General features: G+C 59.5%; 1 long non-coding RNA gene across 1 annotated transcript; it reads right to left on the bottom strand.

Moving 5' to 3' along the window:
* LOC309858435 lies at positions 1-1,033 on the bottom strand. The gene is made up of 3 exons (XR_014308186.1): positions 896-1,033; positions 309-468; positions 1-44 (listed from the first exon to the last, which is right to left on the bottom strand). It is a non-coding gene; the product is annotated as an uncharacterized lncRNA (long non-coding RNA).
* Positions 1,034-8,584: the final 7,551 nt, after the last annotated feature.

Here is an 8,584-nt window from a genome sequence, read left to right as displayed (position 1 = left end):
AGTGGCTGAAGTTGGGAGTGGGTCTAGCTCCTCCGCTGGAGAAGCTGGGAGAGGAGAGAAGGTCACCCGTGGGCCTGCCTCTCCCTGTGGCTTTGCAGAGACAGAGCCCAGCCCGGGGCCTCCCGGAGAAGCCGCAGCCACGAAGGAATCCTCCCCGGGACGTCTCCCCGAATGCAGTCCACCCCCTGGGTGCTCCGAGCCAAGTCGAGGCTCCTGGCCCCACACCGGCCTGTGGGGGCTTCTCCCTGTGGGGCCCAGCACCGACCCCTCCCCACACAGCCACAGGCACCCCACCCCAGCCTTCTCACCCTCGGACTTGGCCTCCGTGGGCTCCGTGTCCAGGACCGCAGTGCAGTGGAGTACCGCGGGCAGTGGTCTGGGAGGTAGCGAGGGCCTTCCCAGGACCGGGGACTCCGGGGTCGGGGAGGGGTGCGTGTCTTCCCGCCTCCTTCCTAGTTCATCCGTGGCCTGCCAAGGCAGAGATGGGGAGTGTGCAAGAGGCGTCAGAGCCCTGCCCGGCCATACCCACTGTGCTCCTGCCCAGTGCCCCTGCTTCTCCCAGATCCCACGCAGACCTGTGCGTGCACAGCCCCGCACCTGGGTCAGTGACCCGTCCCTGCAGGGTCTCAGGATCAACCCTGGGCAGAAGGGTACAGCCCCCACACTCCTTCCCACCTAGCCAGCCTTCACCTGGGGTGTGAACATGACCTGCCCACCAGGCATCTGACCCTTCATCAGCCTGCTCCTGCTCGGGGCATCTCTATCCCCGATGAGCTCTCTGTACACACACACACACACACACACACACACACACACACACACGGGGAGGAGACCTAGGCCTACATGGGTCGGTCAGAAGGTGTGGGGCTGTCTGATTTGAGCCTCCCGGTGTCACCTTTTGATTCTTTTTGCCAAAGGGCCAGAGTCGTCGGGGAAGCCTGACACGACCTGCCCAGTGGGGGGACGTGTTTGGCGGGCGAGCTCTCCTCTGCCTGCATCCTCTGGGCTTCGGTAGGCAGCAGCAGAACATGTCGCTTCCTTCAGGATCTGCCCAGAAATGAGCTGGGCCGGGGGGTTTTGTCTGGAATGTGGGTGCCTGGATACGTGGGTTCCAATTCCGTTGGGCTGTGTCGTCAGGGAAGTGAGGTCACCACTGCCTGGGGGCTCCTTACCCGACTTCCTGCTCCCACCAGAGCTCCCTGAGGGCGCCCCTCCCCCAGCTGCTCAAGGCTCCCCCTCCACCCCATGCCCTGTCCATCCAGTGACCCCCACACAGCCTCCCCACAGCCTGTGTGCAGCAGGAGGCCTGGGTGCAGCAGTTGTCCCCGCTGGGAGGGCCCAGAGCTGGGTTCAGACGGGGCTCCTGCTCCTCCTGCCCAGGACTGTGAGCCCGCACACACCCTGTGGCTCTCAGGGCCTCCCCAGTCTCCCCGTCTGCACACTGGGAGTGTCCTGGCTTCTCCTTCTCGGGATGCCATCAGGGGTAGGACCCCTGCATACGTTCCATCCCCGCTCTCCCAGGAGGCTGGTGCACACACTTGGCCGGGCACGGGTGAGCCCGGGGCTGGGCGGGGGCATGGAACACGGCCCAGAGGGGCCTGGATCTGCTCTGGGATCCAGGCAAAGCCACCGTCCTCCTGCCTGTGTCCCATCCCCCGTGGCAAGGTTGCAGTGCATGGCTTCTGACCTTGGTGACACAGGCTTCCCGGGGCTCCCATTAGGTGGAGGTCCAAGGGCCTCGTCTGCGCCCATGTGCCGGCCAGCCCCCACAGGGCACCCCGGGCATTCCCGAATCCGTCCTCCCAGGGTGGATGGCCGGTGGGACTGAGAAGGGGACACAATGTTTGGCTGCCATTTCCCAGCCGATGGAGGAAAGTCTGGGACTTCTCCTGGTTCCCTCTCTCCTGGGTTCAGTGTCTGTGTCTGTCTCTGTCTTTGTCTCTGTGCCTGCGTCTGTCTCTGTTCGTGGGTGTCTCCCAGGAGCCGGATCTGGGGGCTCCAGGGGTGATGAGAGAAACCTCCAAAGTCTCCCTTGTCCCTGTTTCCCTCTCCTGGGCTGGTGCTTGGTTCCTTGCTAAGTAAAGCCTTCTCACCCCGAGCAGAGCTCTGACTCTAGAACCTCTTCCCAGTGGGGACCCTGAGGCTGCAACAAGGAGGGTCCTGCCCTGGGTCCCCAGACCAGGGGTCCAGTGCTCTGCCACATGCTTCAAGCCCACACGGTCAGCCCCCCGAGCCCCCAGGTTGTCTTCTGCTCAGAAGGACCTCGAGGGAGTCCAAAGCATTTTCCCAAGACTGGGAGCACAGTGGGTCAGGGAGAGAGATTCAAGGCCAACAGGCTCTTCTACAAGCCTGTGGGAGACTAGGGACACCCTGTCTCTATGGCCCCACTGATAGAAGAGGAAGGGGAGGCCTTCGGTGCTGTAGCCCTGTCCACACTGGGGGGTACCTCTTTCTACTTCCAGTAGTCCAGGGTGGTGATGGACACCAGGCCCCAGACCCTGTCCCCACCCAGTGCCCTGGCAAAGCCCCTGGGCCCCTTGGGGACCCCTTGACCATCAGCCTGTCCTGTCTCCTCTCCCCATGCTTTGGATCTCGGCCCTTGCCAGGAGTCCTGATGCCCCTGACCCCATGGCCCAGCTGTCTCCAACCTCTTTCTTCTTTCCCCCTAGTTACCCACCATTTTCCCAGGCTGTCTCCCCCTCTGACCCCTAGCTGGGCAGAGTGGTGTATGTGTGTGTGTGTGTGTGTGTGTGTGTGTGTGTGTACGCTCAAACACATATGCCTCTAGCTGTCTGGGGATGCCCGAGGTCCTGTCCCCTCATGGGATGGGGTGGGTAGCTCTCCCCAAGGATCTGAGGAGCTCTCACCCTCAAAGCAAACCTCATGGGAGGGTCAGGAATTGCCCAGGACTGGAGGGAAGCTCTGCTCCTTGGACTCTGTACCCGATTTATGTCCTGGGCCAGTCGCTGCCTCTCTTGAGCCCAGGTTCCCAACTGTCCCTGAGGGTTGGACATGGAAATGCTTGAACCTGGCCGATCCTCCAGGGGTAGGTGGAGGAAAGGTGCACCAGGCACACAGACCTCCATTCCGAGAGGGCCAGGTGTGCCCAGTAGACCTGCACACAGCACCTGTCCCCTGACCCAGCCTTGTGGTGGATGCATACCCACCATGGCGCTGTCCCTGACTGGTCCCCCATGTTCCCTCACCACTGCCAAGTGCTCTGTGGCCCCAAAGTCTGCTGAGCACCGGAACCGTGCCTATCCTGGGAAGCAAGGCTCAGGGTGCAAGGCCAGGCGGGTTGGACATCTGGGGATGCAAAGGTCATCGAGTACCCCCCACCCAGCTGGCCTGAAATTCAGAATCCATCCCAGGGTCCTGCTCAATGAGGGCTTGGGCCAGAGGACTTGGAGTCATCAGTGGAGGCCAAGTCAGGGCAGGGAGATCAGTGGGCCCCTTCCACTTCTCTCTCCCTCTGCTGGGTCTTCCTGCTTGTTCCCTGGGACAGAGGTCCAGCCTGTCCTTGGATAGAGCCCTGGCTTGAGTCGGTGGGTGGGAAGGAGGACAGGGAAAGTTCGGGGTTGAGTTAGGGTTTTGGGTTAGGGTGAGGGTTATAAGTTAGGGTTAGGGTTAGGGTCAGGTTCAGAGTCAGGCTCAGGGTCAGGGTCAGGGTAAGTTTTAGGGTTACGGTCAGAGTTAGGGTCAGGGTCAGGGCCAGGGTTAGGGATAGGGTCAGGGTTAGCTTTAGGGACGGGCTCAAGTTCAGGGTTAGGGTCAGGGTTCAGGTCAGGGCCAGGGTTAGGGTAAGGGTCAAAGTCAGGGTTCAGTTTAGGTGCCAGTTTAGGGTAAGGTCAGGGTTAGGGTTAGGTTCAGGGTCAGGGTAGGGTCAGGGTAAGGGTTTGGGGTTAGGGTTAGGGTTAGTGTTAGGGTTGTGGTTAGGATAGGGTTAGACAGGTTTAGGGTCAGGCTTAGGGTTAGGGTTTGGGGATCTGGTTAGGGTTAGAATCAGCGTTAGGTTTAGGGTCAGGGTCCTTGTTAGTGTCAGGGTCAGGTTTAGGGTTAGGGTTAGGGTCAGAGTCGTGGTCTGTGTTACGGTCAGGGTAAGGGTGAGGGTCAGTGTTAGTGTTAGCGTCTGGGCCAGTTTCAAGGTTAGGGTAAGTTTTAGGGTTAGGGTTAAGGTTAGGTTTAGTGTTAGGGTCAGGGCCAAGGTCAGGGTTATGGTACGTTTTAGGGTTAGGGTCAGGGTCAGGGTTAGGGCCGGGGTTAGGGTTTGGCTCAGGCTTAGGTGTAGGGACAGTGTCATGGTCAGGGTCAGTGTTCTGGTCAGGGCCAGGGTTAGGTTTTTGGTCAGAGTCAGGGTTCAGTGTAGGTTTCATCTTAGGGTCAGGGTTAGGGTTAGGTTCAGGGTCAGGCTTAGGGTCAGGGTTAGGGCTTGGGGTTAGCGTTAGGGTTAGTGTTAGTGGTGGGGTTAGGGTAGGTTTAGACAGGGTTAGGGTCTGGGATAGGGTTAGTGTAGGGGTTAGGGTTAGGTTTAGAATCAGGGTTAGGTTTAGGGTCAGGGTCCGTGTTAGGGTCAGGGTCAGGGTTAGGTTTAGGGTCAGCGTCATCGGTGTTACGGACAGGGTTAGGGTCAGGCTCACCGTCAGGGTCAGGGTCAGTTTTAGGGAGAGGGTTTGTTTCTTAGTTAGGGTGTGGGTCAGCTTCAGGGTATGGTTAGGGTTAGGCTCAGGCTCACAGTCAGGGTCCGGGTCAGGGTTAGGCGTTAGGGTTAGGGTTACAGTTAGGGTTACGATTTAGGGTTAGGGTTAGGGTCAGTGTCAGGGTCAGGGTCACGGTCACGGTCAGGGTCAAGCTTAGGGTCAGAGTCAGGGTTTAGTTAGGTTCCAGTATAGGGTCAGGTCAGGTTTAGGGTTAGGTTCAGGGTCAGGGTTAGGGTCAGGGTTAGGGCTTGGGTTAGGGTTAGGGTTAGTGTTAGGGTTGGGGTTAGGTTAGGGTTAGACAGTGTTAGGGTAGGGTTAGGGCTAGTGTAGGGGTTTGTGTTAGGTTTAGAATCAGGTTTAGGTTTAGGGTCAGGGTCCTTGTTAGGGTCAGGGTCAGGGTTAGGTTTAGGGTCAGCGTCATCAGTGTTACGGTCAGGGTTATGTCCGGCCCACCGTCAGGGTCAGGGTCAGTGTTAGGGTCAGGGTTTGTTTTTTGGTTAGGGTCACAGTCAGCTTCAGGGTATGGTTAGGGTTAGGGTCCGGCTCACAGTCAGGGTCATGGTCAGGGTTAGGAGTTAGGGTTAGGTTCAGGGTTAGGGTTAGGGTCCGGGTTAGGGCTTGTGGTTAGGATTGAGGTTAGTGTTTGGTTGGGGTTAGGGTAGGGGTAGACAGGGTTAGGGTCAGGGTTAGGGCTAGTGTAGGGGTTATGGTTAGGTTTAGAATCAGGGTTAGGTTTAGGGTCAGGGTCCGTGTTAGGGTCAGGGTTAGGGTGAGGTTTAGGGTCAACGTCATTTGTGTTACGGTCAGGGTTAGGGTCAGGCTCACGTCAGGGTCAGGGTCAGTGTTAGGGTCAGGGTCAGCTTCATGGTATGGTTAGGTTTAGGGTCAGGCTCACAGTCAGGGTCTTGGTCAGGGTTAGGCGTTCCTATTTGGGTTAGGGTTTGGGTTCGGGTTTGGGTTCAGGTTTAGGATTTGAGGTTAGGGTTTGGGTTCGCGTTGAGGTTCGGTGTTAGGGTTATGGTTTAGGGTTCGGGTTCCGGTTCAGATTCGGCTTAGTATTAGGGTTCTGGTTCGGGTTAGGATTAGGCCCTGCATGGTGGCTTGGGGCTGGTCCATCTGTCCTCCCAGTGCTGACCTTCCTTCCCCTTGGCCCTCTGTCATCCTGGATCCTCTCTACGTCCTCCTTAAACTATTATGAATGTCCCCAGGAGCGGGGTGGCAGGAGTGGGGTCTCAGAGGGGCTGCCTCGATCCTGTGCCCCAGACAACACTGAGAAAGGAGCCCCAGGACATTGTGTCATGAGGACGGGGATGAGGATCCCCTCCAACTCCTTGGGCATGAACACTGTTCCATTCCCTGCTGTCTCACCACTGCTGTGCCCAGTCCTACTGAAAACACATCCGTGGCCAATCGAGCCAGAGTTTCTGGGGGTGAGTCCCAGGCTGAGCCCTCCTAGGTGATAGGTGGACCTGTGGCCTGGGATGGGTGCCGCTCACTGTTGTCTCAGAAAGGGGTGCCTGTCCACCTTCTCTCCAGGGGCCCTGCATCGGACCTCTGCTTCCTCACGTTCTCCCCAGGGCTGCTGGTCCCCAGACCAGACACCTGCCAGTCTGAGGGTGACCAGCACTGCCTCCCCAGGGTTTCCTTTGCCTGAGTCCTTCCCCGGGAGCTCCTGCATCTCCTGACACATAGTGCCTGTGTGCCTCTCCTCCCCCTTGAACTTGCACGTGTCTAGTCTCGGTCCCTGTGGGACCCAGTGACTTGGAGCATGGAGTGGAGCAGACCCATGGGAGACCTTTCTCTGGCCTAGGGTTGTGAGCGATGCTTTTGCGCTCCGCGGTGTGTCTTCCAGCTTTCTGCATTTCCCTGGTTTCTGTGTGGGCCACAGGAGGAAACAGCCGTGTCCTGTCTGGGGACCGACTGTGGTTTCCCAGCAGGAACAGGGGCCTTGTCCCCGAGATTGTGCCCAGAATTCCTAAAGGGGTCCCTAGGATGACATCTCCTCTGTAGTCCATTGGGCGTCTCAACAACCAAGAGGGGAAATTCTATGTCAAACAGAGAGAAGAAACAAAAACCAAACCAAACCAAACCAAACCCCAAACAAGGGCCCTTTGAAAATAGGTGCAGACACAAAGGCACCTATTGAGGGATTCCACTTCCAGAAACCTCCAGAACACGAGCAGGAACAGCTTAGGGCTTGCGAGGGGCCAGGCTGGGGGGAACAATGGGCAGGAGGGCTTGGGCTCAAGGTCTCCTCCTTTGGGGAAGGAGATAGCCTGCAACGATGTTCTGGGGCGTGGTGGCACAGCGTTGGAATGCTCTTGATGCTCATGACGTGTTCAAGGGAAAACAAGAACGTTTATTTAAAATAAATAATACACAGCATAGAGGAGATGGACGGCGACGAGAACGGTGACTCCATACAGGAGAGGAAGAACACAAGGAGGGGGGATGAAACATTCTGGGGGGATGTCGGGGTCAGGGGATGGAACTGACGGCATTTTTCTGGGGAGATCTCCCCGCAGAGTTGTGGGCTCTGGATGCGGGTCTGGGAGTCCCGCAGGAGAAGGTGTAGGGCCAGGGGTTGGGCTAGAGGCGGGGACAGGGTCAGCAGTAGTGGCCGGTGCAGGATCCAGAGCAGGAGCTGGGTCAGAGGCAGGAACAGGAGCCCAGGCAAGGTCAGGGAAAGGAGCAGGAGCAAATGAGAAGGACTGGGTCAGGGGCGGGAACAGGGGCCTAGGCAGGGGCAGGGGAAGGGGCAGTGGTCCTGGCATGGCCAGGGGAAGGGATGGTGGCAGTTGAAGGGGAAGAAGCAGGGGCAGGAGCTGGGTCTGGGGCAGGAACAGGGGTCCAGGCAGGGAATGTGGAGGCCATCTTGGCAGGGCCAGGGGCAGGTGCAGGGCCAGCGGAGAGTCCAAGGGTAGGACCTGGGTCTGGGGCAGGTGCAGGGGCAGTGGCCCTGGCAGGGAAAGGAGAAAGGACAGGGGCAGGGGCAGGGGAAAGGGCAGGAGAAGGAGCAGCAGCAGGAGCAGGAGCAGGAGCAGGAACTGAGGCAAGTGCCTTGGTGATGACTGGTGCAGGATCAAGGGCAGGAGCTGGGTCTGGGGCAGGAACAGGGGCACAGGCAGGGAAAGTGGAGGCCTTCCTGGCAGGGGCAGGGGCAAGAACAGGGTTAGGATTTGGGTCTGGCGCAGGTGCAGGGGCAGGACCTGGGTCTGGGGCACGAGCCGGGGCAGGTGCAGGGGCAGTGACCCTGTCAGGGAAAGAAGGGTTAGGAGCAGGGGAAGGGGCACGGGCAGGAGCTGAGGCAAGTGCAGGGGTGATGGCTGGTGCAGGGTCAAGGGCAAGAGCGGGGCATTGGGCAGGAACAGGGGCACAGGCAGGGGAAGGGGAGGCTGTCCTGGCAGGGGCACGGGAAGGGGCAAGGCAAGGGGCAGGAACAGGCGAAGGACCTGTGTCTGGGGCCGGTGGAAGGGCACGACCTGGGTCTGGGGCAGGTGCAGGGCCAGGTGCAGGGGCCTTGGCCCTGTCAGGGAAAGGAGAAGGGATAGGAACAGGGGAATGGGCACGGGTAGGAGCTGGGGCAAGTGCAGGGGTGATGGCCTGGACCAGGTCAAGGGCAGGAGCTGGGTCTGGGGCGGGAACAGGGGCCTAGGCAGGGCTAGGGGAAGGGGGAGTGTTCCTGGCAGGGCCAGGCGAAGGGATGGTCGCAGATGAAGGGGAAGACGCAGGGACAGGGCCTGGGTCTGGGGCAGGAACAGGGGCACTGGCAGGGAAAGTGGAGGCCTTCCTGGCAGGGGCAGGGGCAGATGCAGAGGCAGGGGCAGGGCCAGCGGCAAGTCCAGGGGTAGGACCTGGGTCTGGGGCAGGTGCAGGGGCAGTGGCCC

The sequence above is a fragment of the Mustela nivalis genome, assembly GCF_964662115.1.
Source record: "Mustela nivalis genome assembly, contig: HAP1_SCAFFOLD_2411, whole genome shotgun sequence".
NCBI lineage: Eukaryota > Metazoa > Chordata > Mammalia > Carnivora > Mustelidae > Mustela > Mustela nivalis.
Note: the sequence above shows the minus strand (reverse complement) of the source record. Positions and strands in the feature narration are given on the sequence as shown.